The sequence below is a fragment of the Ambystoma mexicanum genome, chromosome 4q, assembly GCF_040938575.1.
Source record: "Ambystoma mexicanum isolate Mex_15411 chromosome 4q, UKY_AmexF1_1, whole genome shotgun sequence".
NCBI classification, from domain to species: Eukaryota; Metazoa; Chordata; class Amphibia; order Caudata; family Ambystomatidae; genus Ambystoma; species Ambystoma mexicanum.
The window spans coordinates 434,822,055-434,839,189 of NC_090928.1; the positions used below are offsets into that span (position 1 = coordinate 434,822,055).

Below are 17,135 nucleotides of genomic sequence, written 5' to 3' on the forward strand. Positions count from 1 at the left end.
ATCATCACCTGAAACATAGGGTAAACAACATTAAGCTGTTTAGGATTTCTTCATATGATACAAGCTGTGTTTTACATTCACCCAAGTTCTACTGGTGATATTATCAGTTTGAAATAGTCCATTGGAAGCTCATATGAATGTTATAAAACTGTGGTGGAAACCAATAATATGCCCTTAATGAAATGTATTAATTTGTACAGCTGACCAGAAGTGCACTGATGTCATTAGTTCTACAAGTTCCATAGAGTCACCCACTCTATCACCTTTTTAAAAAAGGGCAGTTTTCAGCATTCAAGGGTTTAACTCAGTGGTAGAGCGTAGGAGTGTAGTTCAAGAAGTCCCTGTTTCATAACCATATACCCTCTTCAATAGATCCTGTTAAAATATTTTTCAACCCAATGCACTGTAAGAAACAATAGGATATATCATCATTTCATATACAAAAAAATGAACAATTGGGTTTAACTATGCTCTTAGCACAAAATCAACAAACTGCAGTAGAGAAGCAGTTACATTTTGCAGAATTTGTGCATTTGACAATGGCTTTTTTGCCATGTTCCAAGATCTACATGTGATACGAAATGTATGAATTCGTGAAATGGAAACCTCACTGTATTTTACCAAGGCAGATAAAGGACATTGTGTGTACCCCTTATAGTTATAAGGAGGGTTTGGTGGCTGAAAATGCATTGCTTTGATGGTGATTGCATGTAGCTTCTACTTTGTACATATTACTGAATTAATATAGGTGAACATTTCAGAATTGGGGGAATAGCTCAGCGGTAGAGAATTTGACTGCAGATCAAGAGGTCCCTAGTTCAAATCTGGGTGCCCCCTTTTCCAACTGTTTTACCTGTAGAAATATTGTTTTAATTTCAATAAATTGAAGTAAACATTTACAATCTTAGCATTTTGTGTAATGAGCAACACATTTCTACATTTGAAATACTTCTGATCATCACCTGAAACATAGGGTAAACACCATTAAGCTGTTTAGGATTTCTTCGTATGATACAAGCTGTGTTTTACATTCACCCAAGTTCTACTGGTGATATTATCAGTTTGAAATAGTCCATTGGAAGCTCATATGAATGTTATAAAACTGTGGTGGAAACCAACAATATGCCCTTAATGAAATGTATTAATTTGAACAGCTGACCAGAAGTGCACTGATGTCATTAGTTCTACAAGTTCCATACAGTCACCCACTCTATCACCTTTTTAAAAATGGGCAGTTTTCAGCATTCAAGGGTTTATGTCAGTGGTAGAGCGTAGGGGTGCAGTTCAAGAAGTCCCTGTTTCATAACCATATACCCTTTTCAATAGATCCTGTTAAAATGTTTTTCAACCCAATGCACTGTAAGAAACAATAAGATATATCATCATTTCATATACAAAACAATGAACAATTGGGTTTAACCATGCTCTTAGCACAAAATCAACAAACTGCAGTAGAGAAGCAGTTACATTTTGCAGAATTTGTGCATTTGACAAAGGTTTTTTTCCATGTTCCAAGATCTACATGTGATACGAAATTTATGAATTCTTGCAATGGAAACCTCACTGTATTTTACCAAGGTAGAAAACGGACATCTTTTGTACCCCTTATAGTTATAAGGAGGGTTTGGTGGCTGAAAATGCATTGCTTTGATGGTGATTGCATGTTGCTTCCACTTTGTACATATTACTGAATTAATATAGGTGAACATTTTGGAATGGAGGGTATAGCTCAGTGGCAGAGCATTTGACTGCAGATCAACAGGTCCCTAGTTCAAATCTGGGTGCTCCCTTGTCCAACTGTTTTACCTGTAAAAATCTTTTTTTAATTAAATAAATTGAAGTACACATTTACAATCTTAGCATTTTATGTAATGAGCAACACATTTCTACATTTGAAATACTCCTGATCATCACCTGAAACATAGGGTAAACAACATTAAGCTGTTTAGGATTTCTTCGTATGATACAAGCTTTGTTTTACATTCACCCACGTTCTACTGGTGTTATTATCAGTTTGAAATAGTCCATTGGAAGCTCATATGAATGTTATAAAACTGTGGTGGAAACCAATAATATGCCCTCAATGAAATGTATTAATTTGTACAGCTGCCCAGAAGTGCACTGATGTCATTAGTTCTACAAGTTCCATACAGTCACCCACTCTATCACCTTTTTAAAAAAGGGCAGTTTTCAGCATTCAAGGGTTTATGTCAGTGGTAGAGCGTAGGAGTGCAGTTCAAGAAGTTCCTGTTTCATAACCATATACTCTTTTCAATAGATCCTGTTAAAATGTTTTTCAACCCAATGCACTGTAAGAAACAATAAGATATATCATCATTTCATATACAAAACAATGAACAATTTGTTTTAACTATGCTCTTAGCACAAAATCAACAAACTGCAGTAGAGAAGCAGTTACATTTTGCGGAATTTGTGCATTTGACAAAGGTTTTTTTTCCATGTTCCAAGATCTACATGTGATACGAAATGTATGAATTCTTGCAATGGAAACCTCACTGTATTTTACCAAGGCAGATAAAGGACATCGTGTGTACCCCTTATAGTTATAAGGAGGGTTTGGTGGCTGAAAATGCATTGCTTTGATGGTGATTGCATGTAGCTTCTACTTTGTACATATTACTGAATTAATATAGGTCAACATTTCAGAATTGGGGGAATAGCTCAGCGGTAGAGAATTTGACTGCAAATCAACAGGTCACTAGTTCAAATCTGGGTGCCCCCTTGTCTAACTGTTTTACCTGTAGAAATCTTTTTTTAATTAAATAAATTGAAGTAAACATTTACAATCTTAGCATTTTATGTAATGAGCAACACATTTCTACATTTGAAATACTCCTGATCATCACCTGAAACATAGGGTAAACACCATTAAGCTGTTTAGGATATCTTCGTATGATACAAGCTTTGTTTTACATTCACCCAAGTTCTACTGGTGTTATTATCAGTTTGAAATAGTCCATTGGAAGCTTATATGAATGTTATAAAACTGTGGTGGAAACCAATAATATGCCCTCAATGAAATGTATTAATTTGTACAGCTGCCCAGAAGTGCACTGATGTCATTAGTTCTACAAGTTCCATACAGTCACCCACTCTATCACCTTTTTAAAAAAGGGCAGTTTTCAGCATTCAAGGGTTTATGTCAGTGGTAGAGCGGAGAAGTGCAGTTCAAGAAGTCCCTGTTTCATAACCATGTACCCTCTTCAATTGATCCTGTTAAAATGTTTTTCAACCCAATGCACTGTAAGAAACAATAGGATATATCATCATTTCATATAAAAAAACAATGAACAATTGGGTTTAACTATGCTTTTAGCACAAAATCAACAAACTGCAGTAGAGAAGCAGTTACGCTTTGCAGAATTTGTGCATTTGACAAAAGTTTTTTTTCCATGTTCCAATATCTACATGTGATACGGAATGTATGAATTATTGCAATGGAAACCTCACTGTATTTTACCAAGGCAGATAAAGGACATCGTGTGTACCCCTTATAGTTATAAGGAGGGTTTGGTGGCTGAAAATGCATTGCTTTGATGGTGATTGTATGTTGCTTCTACTTTGCACATATTACTGAATTAATATAGGTGTACATTTCAGATTGGAGGGTATAGCTCAGTGGTAGAGCATTTGACTGCAGATCAAGAGGTCCCTAGTTCAAATCTGGGTGCCCCCATTGTCTAACTGTTTTACCTGTAGAAATATTTTTTTCATTAAATAAATTGAAGTAAACATTTACAATCTTAGCATTTTATGTAATGAGCAACACATTTCTACATTTTGAATACTCCTGATCATCACCTGAAACATAGGGTAAACACCATTAAGCTGTTTAGGATTTCTTCGTATGATACAAGCTTTGTTTTACATTCACCCAAGTTCTACTGCTGTTATTATCAGTTTGAAATAGTCCATTGGAAGCTCATATGAATGTTAGAAAACTGTGGTGGAAACCAATAATATGCCCTCAATGAAATGTATTAATTTGTACAGCTGCCCAGAAGTGCACTGATGTCATTAGTTTTACAAGTTCCATACAGTCACCCACTCTATCACCTTTTTAAAAAAGGGCAGTTTTCAGCATTCAAGGGTTTATGTCAGTGGTAGAGCGTAGGAGTGTGCAGTTCAAGAAGTTCCTGTTTCATAACCATATACTATTTTCAATAGATCATGTTAAAATGTTTTTCAACCCAATGCACTGTAAGAAACAATAAGATATATCATCATTTCATATACAAAACAATGAACAATTGGGTTTAACCATGCTCTTAGCACAAAATCAACAAACTGCAGTAGAGAAGCAGTTACATTTTGCAGAATGTGTGCATTTGACAAAGGTTTTTTTTCCATGTTCCAAGATCTACATGTGATACGAAATTTATGAATTCTTGCAATTGAAACCTCACTGTATTTTACCAAGGCAGAAAACGGACATCTTGTGTACCCCTTATAGTTATAAGGAGGGTTTGGTGGCTGAAAATGCATTGCTTTGATGGTGATTGCATGTTGTTTCCACTTTGTACTTATTACTGAATAAATATAGGTGAACATTTCAGAACTGGGGGAATAGCTCAGCGGTAGAGAATTTGACTGCAGATCAAGAGGTCTCTAATTCAAATCTGGGTGCCCCCTTTTCCAACTGTTTTACCTGTAGAAATATTGTTTTAATTTCAATAAATTGAAGTAAACATTTACAATCTCAGCATTTTATGTAATGAGCAACACATTTCTACATTTGAAATACTTCTGATCATCACCTGAAACATAGGGTAAACACCGTTAAGCTGTTTAGGATTTCTTCGTATGATACACGCTTTGTTTTACATTCACCCACGTTCTACTGGTGTTATTATCAGTTTGAAATAGTCCATTGGAAGCTCATATGAATGTTATAAAACTGTGGTGGAAACCAATAATATGCCCTCAATGAAATGTATTAATTTGTACAGCTGCCCAGAAGTGCACTGATGTCATTAGTTCTACAAGTTCCATACAGTCACCCACTCTATCACCTTTTTAAAAAAGGGCAGTTTTCAGCATTCAAGGGTTTATGTCAGTGGTAGAGCGTAGGAGTGCAGTTCAAGAAGTTCCTGTTTCATAACCATGTACTCTTTTCAATAGATCCTGTTAAAATGTTTTTCAACCCAATGCACTGTAAGAAACAATAAGATATATCATCATTTCATATACAAAACAATGAACAATTTGTTTTAACTATGCTCTTAGCACAAAATAAACAAACTCCAGTTGAGAAGCAGTTACATTTTGCAGAATTTGTGCATTTGACAAAGGTTTTTTTTCCATGTTCCAAGATCTACATGTGATACGAAATGTATGAATTCTTGCAATGGAAACCTCACTGTATTTTCCCAAGGCAGATAAAGGACATCGTGTGTACCCCTTATAGTTATAAGGAGGGTTTGGTGGCTGAAAATGCATTGCTTTGATGGTGATTGCATGTAGCTTCTACTTTGTACATATTACTGAATTAATATAGGTGAACATTTCAGAATTGGGAGAATAGCTCAGCGGTAGAGAATTTGACTGCAGATCAAGAGATCCCTAATTCAAATCTGGGTGCCCCCTTTTCCAACTGTTTTACCTGTAGAAATATTGTTTTAATTTCAATAAATTGAAGTAAACATTTACAATCTCAGCATTTTATGTAATGAGCAACACATTTCTACATTTGAAATACTTCTGATCATCACCTGAAACATAGGGTAAACACCGTTAAGCTGTTTAGGATTTCTTCGTATGATACACGCTGTGTTTTACATTCACCCAAGTTCTACTGGTGATATTATCAGTTTGAAATAGTCCATTGGAAGCTCATATGAATGTTATAAAACTGTGGTGGAAACCAACAATATGCCCTCAATGAAATGTATTAATTTGTACAGCTGACCAGAAGTGCACTGATGTCATTAGTTCTACAAGTTCCATACAGTCACCCAATCTATCACCTTTTTAAAAAAGGACAGTTTTCAGCATTCAAGGGTTTATGTCAGTGGTAGAGCGTAAGAGTGCAGTTCAAGAAGTCCCTGTTTCATAACCATGTACCCTCTTCAATAGATCCTGTTAACATGTTTTTCAACCCAATGCACTGTAAGAAACAATAGGATATATCATCATTTCATATAAAAAACAATGAACAATTGGGTTTAACTATGCTTTTAGCACAAAATCAGCAAACTGCATTAGAGAAGCAGTTACGTTTTGCAGAATTTGTGCATTTGACAAAAGTTTTTTTTCCATGTTCCAATATCTACATGTGATACGAAATTTATGAATTATTGCAATGGAAACCTCACTGTATTTTACCAAGGCAGATAAAGGACATTGTGTGTACCCCTTATAGTTATAAGGAGGGTTTGGTGGCTGAAAATGCATTGCTTTGATGGTGATTGTATGTTGCTTCTACGTTGTACATATTACTGAATTAATATAGGTAAACATTTCAGACTTGAGGGTATAGCTCAGTGGTAGAGCATTTGACTGCAGATCAAGAGGTCACTAGTTCAAATCTGGGTGCCCCCATTGTCTAACCGTTTTACCTGTAGAAATATTATTTTAATTAAATAAATTGAAGTAAACATTTACAATCTTAGCATTTTATGTAATGAGCAACACATTTCTACATTTGAAATACTCCTGATCATCACCTGAAACATAGGGTAAACACCATTAAGCTGTTTAGGATTTCTTGGTATGATACAAGCTTTGTTTTACATTCACCCAAGTTCTACTGGTGATATTATCAGTTTGAAATAGTCCATTGGAAGCTCATATGAATGTTATAAAACTGTGGTGGAAACCTATAATATGCCCTCAATGAAATGTATTAATTTGTAGCGCTGCCCACAAGTGCACTGATGTCATTAGTTCTACAGGTTCCATAAAGTCACCCACTCTATCACCTTTTTAAAAAAGGACAGTTTTCAGCATTCAAGGGTTTATGTCAGTGGTAGAGCGTAGGAGTGCAGTTCAAGAAGTTCCTGTTTCATAACCATATACCCTTTTCAATAGATCCTGTTAAAATGTTTTTCAACCCAATGCACTGTAAGAAACAATAAGATATATCATCATTTCATATACAAAACAATGAACAATTTGTTTTAACTATGCTCTTAGCACAAAATCAACAAACTGCAGTAGAGAAGCAGTTACATTTTGCGGAATTTGTGTATTTGACAAAGGTTTTTTTTCCATGTTCCAAGATCTACATGTGATATGAAATGTATGAATTCTTGCAATGGAAACCTCACTGTATTTTACCAAGGCAGATAAAGGACATCTTGTATACCCCTTAGAGTTATAAGGAGGTTTTGGTGGCTGAAAATGCATTGCTTTGATGGTGATTGCATGTTGCTTCCACTTTGTACATATTACTGAATTAATAAAGGTAAAAATTTCAGAATTGGGGGTATCGCTCAGTGGTAGAGCATTTGACTACAGATCAAGAAGTCCCTAGTTCAAATCTGGGTGCCCCCTTGTCTAACCGTTTTACCTGTAGAAATATTTTTTTAAATAAATTGAAGAAAACATTTACAATCTTCGCATTTTATGTAATGAGCAACACATTTCTACATTTGAAATACTCTTGATCATTACCTGAGACATAGGGTAAACACCATTAAGCTGTTTAGGATTTCTTCGTATGATACAAGCTGTGTTTTACATTCACCAAAGTTCTACTGGTGATATTATCAGTTTGAAATAGTCCATTGGAAGCTCATATGAATGTTATAAAACTGTGGTGGAAACCAATAATATGCCCTTAATGAAATGTATTAATTTGTACAGCTGACCAGAAGTGCACTGATGTCATTAGTTCTACAAGTTCCATACAGTCACCCACTCTATCACCTTTTTAAAAAAGGGCAGTTTTCAGCATTCAATGGTTTATGTCAGTGGTAGAGCGTAGGAGTGTAGTTAAAGAAGTCCCTGTTTCATAACCATATACCCTGTACAATAGATCCTTTTAAAATGTTTTTCAACCCAATGCACTGTAAGAAACAATAAGATATATCATCATTTCATATACAAAACAATGAACAATTTGTTTTAACTATGCTCTTAGCACAAAATCAACAAACTGCAGTAGAGAAGAAGTTACATTTTGCGGAATTTGTGTATTTGACAAAGGTTTTTTTTCCATGTTCCAGAATCTACATGTGATATGAAATGTATGAATTCTTGCAATGGAAACCTCACTGTATTTTACCAAGGCAGATAAAGGACATCTTGTATACCCCTTAGAGTTATAAGGAGGTTTTGGTGGCTGAAAATGCATTGCTTTGATGGTGATTGCATGTTGCTTCCACTTTGTACATATTACTGAATTAATAAAGATGAAAATTTCAGAATTGGGGGTATCGCTCAGTAGTAGAGCATTTGACTATAGATCAAGAGGTCCCTAGTTCAAATCTGGGTGCCCCCTTGTCTAACCGTTTTACCTGTAGAAATATTTTTTTAAATAAATTGAAGAAAACATTTACAATCTTAGCATTTTATGTAATGAGCAACACATTTCTACATTTGAAATACTCCTGATCATCACCTGAAACATAGGGTAAACACCATTAAGCTGTTTAGGATTTCTTCGTATGATACAAGCTGTGTTTTACATTCACCCAAGTTCTACTGGTGTTATTATCAGTTTGAAATAGTCCATTGGAAGCTCATATGAATGTTATAAAACTGTGGTGGAAACCAATAATATGCCCTTAATGAAATGTATTAATTTGTACAGCTGACCAGAAGTGCACTGATGTCATTAGTTCTACAAGTTCCATACAGTCACCCACTCTATCACCTTTTAAAAAAGGGCAGTTTTCAGCATTCAAGGGTTCATGTCAGTGGTAGAGCGTAGGAGTGTAGTTAAAGAAGTCCCTGTTTCATAACCATATACCCTGTACAATAGATCCTGTTAAAATGTTTTTCAGACCAATGCACTGTAAGAAACAATAAGATATATCATCATTTCATATACAAAACAATGAACAATTGGGTTTAACCATGCTCTTAGCACAAAATCAACAAACTGCAGTAGAGAAGCAGTTACATTTTGCAGAATTTGTGCATTCGACAAAGGTTTTTTTTCCATGTTCCAAGATCTACATGTGATACGAAATTTATGAATTCTTGCAATGGAAACCTCACTGTATTTTACCAAGGCAGAAAACGGACATCTTGTGTACCCCTTATAGTTATAAGGAGGGTTTGGTGGCTGAAAATGCATTGCTTTGATGGTGATTGCATGTAGCTTCTACTTTGTACATATTACTGAATTAATATAGGTGAACATTTCAAATTGGGGGAATAGCTCAGCGGTAGAGAATTTGACTGCAGATCAAGAGGTCCCTAGTTCATATCTGGGTGCCCCCTTTTCCAACTGTTTTACCTGTAGAAATATTGTTTTAATTTCAATAAATTGAAGTAAACATTTACAAACTTAGCATTTTGTGTAATGAGCAACACATTTCTACATTTGAAATACTTCTGATCATCACCTGAAACATAGGGTAAACACCATTAAGCTGTTTAGGATTTCTTCGTATGATACAAGCTGTGTTTTACATTCACCCAAGTTCTACTGGTGATATTATCAGTTTGAAATAGTCCATTGGAAGCTCATATGAATGTTATAAAACTGTGGTGGAAACCAACAATATGCCCTAAATGAAATGTATTAGTTTGAACAGCTGACCAGAAGTGCACTGATGTCATTAGATCTACAAGTTCCATACAGTCACCCACTCTATCACCTTTTTAAAAAAGGGCAGTTTTCAGCATTCAAGGGTTTATGTCAGTGGTAGAGCGTAGGGGTGCAGTTCAAGAAGTCCCTGTTTCATAACCATATACCCTTTTCAATAGATCCTGTTAAAATGTTTTTCAACCCAATGCACTGTAAGAAACAATAAGATATATCATCATTTCATATACAAAACAATGAACAATTGGGTTTAACCATGCTCTTAGCACAAAATCAACAAACTGCAGTAGAGAAGCAGTTACATTTTGCAGAATTTGTGCATTCGACAAAGGTTTTTTTTCCATGTTCCAAGATCTACATGTGATACGAAATTTATGAATTCTTGCAATGGAAACCTCACTGTATTTTACCAAGGCAGAAAACGGACATCTTGTGTACCCCTTATAGTTATAAGGAGGGTTTGGTGGCTGAAAATGCATTGCTTTGATGGTGATTGCATGTTGCTTCCACTTTGTACATATTACTGAATTAATATAGGTGAACATTTTGGAATGGAGGGTATAGCTCAGTGTTCGAGCATTTGACTGCAGATCAACAGGTCCCTAGTTCAAATCTGGGTGCTCCCTTGTCCAACAGTTTTACCTGTAGAAATCTTTTTTTTAATTAAATAAATTGAAGTAAACATTTACAATCTTAGCATTTTATGTAATGAGCAACACATTTCTACATTTGAAATACTCCTGATCATCACCTGAAACATAGGGTAAACAACATTAAGCTGTTTAGGATTTCTTCGTATGATACAATCTTTGTTTTACATTCAACCACGTTCTACTGGTGTTATTATCAGTTTGAAATAGTCCATTGGAAGCTCATATGAATGTTATAAAACTGTGATGGAAACCAACAATATGCCCTCAAGGAAATGTATTAATTTGTACAGCTGACCAGAAGTGCACTGATGTCATTAGTTCTACAAGTTCCATACAGTCACCCAATCTATCACCTTTTTAAAAAAGGGCAGTTTTCAGCATTCAAGGGTTTATGTCAGTGGTAGAGCGGAGGAGTGCAGTTCAAGAAGTCCCTGTTTCATAACCATGTACCCTCTTCAATAGATCCTGTTAAAATGTTTTTCAACCCAATGCACTGTAAGAAACAATAGGATATATCATCATTTCATATACAAAACAATGAACAATTTGTTTTAACTATGCTCTTAGCACAAAATCAACAAACTGCATTAGAGAAGCAGTTACGTTTTGCAGAATTTGTGCATTTGACAAAAGTTTTTTTTCCATGTTCCAATATCTACATGTGATACGAAATGTATGAATTATTGCAATGGAAACCTCACTGTATTTTACCAAGGCAGATAAAGGACATTGTGTGGACCCCTTATAGTTATAAGGAGGGTTTGGTGGCTGAAAATGCATTGCTTTGATGGTGATTGCATGTTGCTTCAACTTTGTACATATTACTGAATTAATAAAGTTGAACATTTCAGAATTGGGGGTATAGTTCAGTGGTAGAGCATTTGACTGCAGATCAAGAGGTGCTTAGTTCAAATCTGTGTGCCCCCTTGTCCATCTGTTTCACCTTAAAAATATTTTTTTAAATAAATTGAAGAAAACATTCACAATCTTAGCATTTTATGTAATGAGCAACACATTTCTACATTTGAAATACTCCTGATCATCACCTGAAACATAAGGTAAACACCATTAAGCTGTTTAGGATTTCTTCGTATGATACAAGCTGTGTTTTACATTCACCCAAGTTCTACTGGTGATATTATCAGTTTGAAATAGTCCATTGGAAGCTCATATGAATGTTATAAAACTGTGGTGGAAACCAATAATATGCCCTTAATGAAATGTATTAATTTGTACAGCTGACCAGAAGTGCACTGATGTCATTAGTTCTACAAGTTCCATACAGTCACCCACTCTATCACCTTTTTAAAAAAAGGGCAGTTTTCAGCATTTAAGGGTTTATGTCAGTGGTTGAGCGTAGGAGTGTAGTTCAAGAGATCCCTGTTTCATAACCATATACCCTCTTCAATAGATCCTGTTAAAATGTTTTTCAACCCAATGCACTGTAAGAAACAATAGGATATATCATCATTTCATATACAAAACAATGCACAATTGGGTTTAACTATGCTCTTAGCACAAAATAAAAAAACTGCAGCAGAGAAGCAGTTACGTTTTGCAGAATTTGTGCATTTGACAAAAGTTTTTTTCCATGTTCCAAGATCTACATGTGATACGAAATGTATGAATTCTTGCAATGGAAACCTCACTGTATTTTACCAAGGCAGATAAAGGACATCCTTCGCACCCCATATACTTATAAGGAGGGTTTGGTGGCTGAAAATGCATTGCTTTGATGGTGATTGCATGTTGCTTCAACTTTGTACATATTACTGAATTAATAAAGTTGAGCATTTCAGAATTGGGGGTATCTCTCAGTGGTAGAGCATTTGACTGCAGGTCAAGAGGTCCCTAGTTCAAATCTGGGTGCCCCCTTGTCCAACTGTTTTACCTGTAGAAATATTTTTTAAAATAAATTGAAGAAAACATTTACAATCTTAGCATTTTATGTAATGAGCAACACATTTCTACATTTGAAATACTCCTGATCATCACCTGAAACATAGGGTAAACACCATTAAGCTGTTTAGGATTTCTTCGTATGATACAAGCTTTGTTTTACATTCACCCAAGTTCTACTGGTGTTATTATCAGTTTGAAATAGTCCATTGGAAGATCATATGAATGTTATAAAACTGTGGTGGAAACCAATAATATGCCCTCAATGAAATGTATTAATTTGTACAGCTGCCCAGAAGTGCACTGATGTCATTAGTTCTACAAGTTCCATACAGTCACCCACTCTATCACCTTTTTAAAAAAGGGCAGTTTTCAGCATTCAAGGGTTTATGTCAGTGGTAGAGCGTAGGAGTGCAGTTCAAGAAGTTCCTGTTTCATAACCATATACTCTTTTCAATAGATCCTGTTAAAATGTTTTTCAACCCAATGCACTGTAAGAAACAATAAGATATATTATCATTTCATATACAAAACAATGAACAATTGGGTTTAACTATGCTCTTAGCACAACATCAACAAACTGCAGTAGAGAAGCAGTTACATTTTGCAGAATTTGTGCATTTGACAAAGGTTTTTTCCATGTTCCAAGATCTACATGTGATACGAAATGTATGAATTCTTGCAATGGAAACCTCACTGTATTTTACCAAGGCAGATAAAGGACATCGTGTGTACCCCTTATAGTTATGTGTAGGGTTTGGTGGCTGAAAATGCATTGCTTTGATGGTGATTGAATGTTGCTTCCACTTTGTACATATTACTGAATTAATAAAGGTGAACATTTCAGAATTGGGGGTATCGCTCAGTGGTAGAGCATTTGACTGCAGATCAAGAGGTCCCTAGTTCAAATCGGGGTGCCCTCTTGTCCAACTGTTTTACCTGTAGAAATATTTTTTTAATTAAATAAATTGAAGAAAACATTTACAATCCTAGCATTTTATGTAATGAGCAACACATTTCTACATTTGAAATACTCCTGATCATCTCCTGAAACATAGGGTAAACACCATGAAGTTATTTTTGATTTCTTCGTATGATACAAGCTGTGTTTTACATTCACCCAAGTTCTACTAGTGATATTATCAGTTTGAAATAGTCCATTGGAAACTCATATGAATGTTCTAAAACTGTGGTGGAAACCAATAATATGCCCTCAATGAAATGTGTTAATTTTTACAGCTGGCCAGAAGTGCACTGATGTCATTAGTTCTACAAGTTCCATACAGTCAACCACTCTATCACCTTTTTAAAAAAGGGCAGTTTTCAGCATTCAAGGGTTTATGTCAGTGGTACAGCATAGGAGTGCAGTTCAAGAAGTCCCTGTTTCATAACCATATACCCTTTTGAATAGATCCTGTTAAAATGTTTTTCAACCCAATGCACTGTAAGAAACAAAAGATATATCATCATTTCACATACAAAACAATGAACAATTGGGTTTAACTATGCTCTTAGCACAAAATCAACAAACCGCAGTAGAGAAGCAGTTACGTTTTGCAGAATTTGTGCATTTGACAAAAGTTGTTTTTCCATGTTCCAATATCTACATGTGATACGAAATGTATGAATTATTGCAATGGAAACCTCACTGTATTTTACCAAGGCAGATAAAGGACATTGTGTGTACCCCTTATAGTTATAAGGAGGGTTTGGTGGCTGAAAATGCATTGCTTTGATGGTGATTGCATGTTGCTTGAACTTTGTACATATTACTGAATTAATAAAGTTGAACATCTCAGAATTAGGGGTATAGTTCAGTGGTAGAGCATTTGACTGCAGATCAAGAGGTGCTTAGTTCAAATCTGTGTGCCCCCTTGTCCATCTGTTTCACCTTAAAAATATTTTTTTAAATAAATTGAAGAAAACATTCACAATCTTAGCATTTTATGTAATGAGCAACACATTTCTACATTTGAAATACTCCTGATCATCACCTGAAACATAGGGTAAACACCATTAAGCTGTTTAGGATTTCTTCGTATGATACAAGCTGTGTTTTACATTCACCCAAGTTCTACTGGTGATATTATCAGTTTGAAATAGTCCATTGGAAGCTCATATGAATGTTATAAAACTGTGGTGGAAACCAATAATATGCCCTTAATGAAATGTATTAATTTGTACAGCTGACCAGAAGTGCACTGATGTCATTAGTTCTACAAGTTCCATACAGTCACCCACTCTATCACCTTTTTAAAAAAGGGCAGTTTTCAGCATTTAAAGGTTTATGTCAGTGGTAGAGCGTAGGAGTGTAGTTCAAGAGATCCCTGTTTCATAACCATATACCCTCTTCAATAGATCCTGTTAAAATGTTTTTCAACCCAATGCACTGTAAGAAACAATAAGATATATCATCATTTCATATACAAAACAATGAACAATTTGTTTTAACTATGCTCTTAGCACAAAATCAACAAACTGCAGTAGAGAAGCAGTTACATTTTGCGTAATTTGTGCATTTGACAAAGGTTTTTTTTCCATGTTCCAAGATTTACATGTGATACGAAATGTATGAATTCTTGCAATGGAAACCTCACTATATTTTACCAAGGCAGATAAAGGACATCGTGTGTACCCCTTATAGTTATAAGGAGGGTTTGGTGGCTGAAAATGCATTGCTTTGATGGTGATTGCATGTTGCTTCCACTTTGTACATATTACTGAATTAATATAGGTGAACATTTTGGAATGGAGGGTATAGCTCAGTGGTAGAGCATTTGACTGCAGATCAACAGGTCCCTAGTTCAAATCTGGGTGCTCCCTTGTCCAACTGTTTTACCTGTAGAAATCTTTTTTTTAATTAAATAAATTGAAGTAAACATTTACAATCTTAGCATTTTATGTAATGAGCAACACATTTCTACATTTGAAATACTCCTGATCATCACCTGAAACATAGGGTAAACAACATTAAGCTGTTTAGGATTTCTACGTATGATACAAGCTTTGTTTTACATTCACCCACGTTCTACTGGTGTTATTATCAGTTTGAAATAGTCCATTGGAAGCTCATATGAATGTTATAAAACTATGGTGGAAATCAACAATATGCCCTGAAGGAAATGTATTAATTTGTACAGCTGACCAGAAGTGCACTGATGTCATTAGTTCTACAAGTTCCATACAGTCACCCAATCTATCACCTTTTTAAAAAAGGGCAGTTTTCAGCATTCAAGGGTTTATGTCAGTGGTAGAGCGTAGAGGTGCAGTTCAAGAAGTCCCTGTTTCATAACCATATACCCTTTTCAATAGATCCTGTTAAAATGTTTTTCAACCCAATGCACTGTAAGAAACAATAAGATATATCATCATTTCATATACAAAACAATGAACAATTGGGTTTAACCATGCTCTTAGCACAAAATCAACAAACTGCAGTAGAGAAGCAGTTACATTTTGCAGAATTTGTGCATTCGACAAAGGTTTTTTTTCCATGTTCCAAGATCTACATGTGATACGAAATTTATGAATTCTTGCAATGGAAACCTCACTGTATTTTACCAAGGCAGAAAACGGACATCTTGTGTACCCCTTATAGTTATAAGGAGGGTTTGGTGGCTGAAAATGCATTGCTTTGATGGTGATTGCATGTTGCTTCCACTTTGTACATATTACTGAATTAATATAGGTGAACATTTTGGAATGGAGGGTATAGCTCAGTGGTAGAGCATTTGACTGCAGATCAACAGGTTCCTAGTTCAAATCTGGGTGCTCCCTTGTCCAACTGTTTTACCTGTAGAAATCTTTTTTTTAATTAAATAAATTGAAGTAAACATTTACAATCTTAGCATTTTATGTAATGAGCAACACATTTCTACATTTGAAATACTCCTGATCATCACCTGAAACATAGGGTAAACAACATTAAGCTGTTTAGGATTTCTACGTATGATACAAGCTTTGTTTTACATTCACCCACGTTCTACTGGTGTTATTATCAGTTTGAAATAGTCCATTGAAAGCTCATATGAATGTTATAAAACTATGGTGGAAACCAACAATATGCCCTCAAGGAAATGTATTAATTTGTACAGCTGACCAGAAGTGCACTGATGTCATTAGTTCTACAAGTTCCATACAGTCACCCACTCTATCACCTTTTTAATAAAGGGCAGTTTTCAGCATTCAAGGGTTTATGTCAGTGGTAGAGCGTAGGGGTGCAGTTCAAGAAGTCCCTGTTTCATAACCATATACCCTTTTCAATTGATCCTGTTAAAATGTTTTTCAACCCAATGCACTGTAAGAAACAATAAGATATATAATCATTTCATATACAAAACAATGAACAATTGGGTTTAACCATGCTCTTAGCACAAAATCAACAAACTGCAGTAGAGAAGCAGTTACATTTTGCAGAATTTGTGCATTCGACAAAGGTTTTTTTTCCATGTTCCAAGATCTACATGTGATACAAAATTTATGAATTCTTGCAATGGAAACCTCACTGTATTTTACCAAGGCAGAAAACAGACATCTTGTGTACCCCTTATAGTTATAAGGAGGTTTTGGTGGCTGAAAATGCATTGCTTTGATGGTGATTGCATGTTGCTTCCACTTTGTACATATTACTGAATTAATATAGGTGAACATTTTGGAATGGAGGGTATAGCTCAGTGGTAGAGCATTTGACTGCAGATCAACAGGTCCCTAGTTCAAATCTGGGTGCTCCCTTGTCCAACTGTTTTACCTGTAGAAATCTTTTTTTTAATTAAATAAATTGAAGTAAACATTTACAATCTTAGCATTTTATGTAATGAGCAACACATTTCTACATTTGAAATACT

General features: G+C 35.1%; 3 non-coding genes across 3 annotated transcripts; all 3 read left to right on the forward strand.

Annotated features, from left to right (window-relative positions):
- The first annotated feature begins 3,624 nt into the window (after positions 1-3,624).
- On the forward strand, positions 3,625-3,697 carry TRNAC-GCA (transfer RNA cysteine (anticodon GCA)). Its single transcript has one exon. It is a non-coding gene; the product is annotated as a tRNA-Cys (tRNA).
- A 3,746-nt stretch (positions 3,698-7,443) lies between these two features.
- TRNAC-ACA (transfer RNA cysteine (anticodon ACA)) lies at positions 7,444-7,515 on the forward strand. The gene has a single exon. It is a non-coding gene; the product is annotated as a tRNA-Cys (tRNA).
- Positions 7,516-8,392: 877 nt separating this feature from the next.
- Positions 8,393-8,464, forward strand: TRNAY-AUA (transfer RNA tyrosine (anticodon AUA)). Its single transcript has one exon. It is a non-coding gene; the product is annotated as a tRNA-Tyr (tRNA).
- Positions 8,465-17,135: the final 8,671 nt, after the last annotated feature.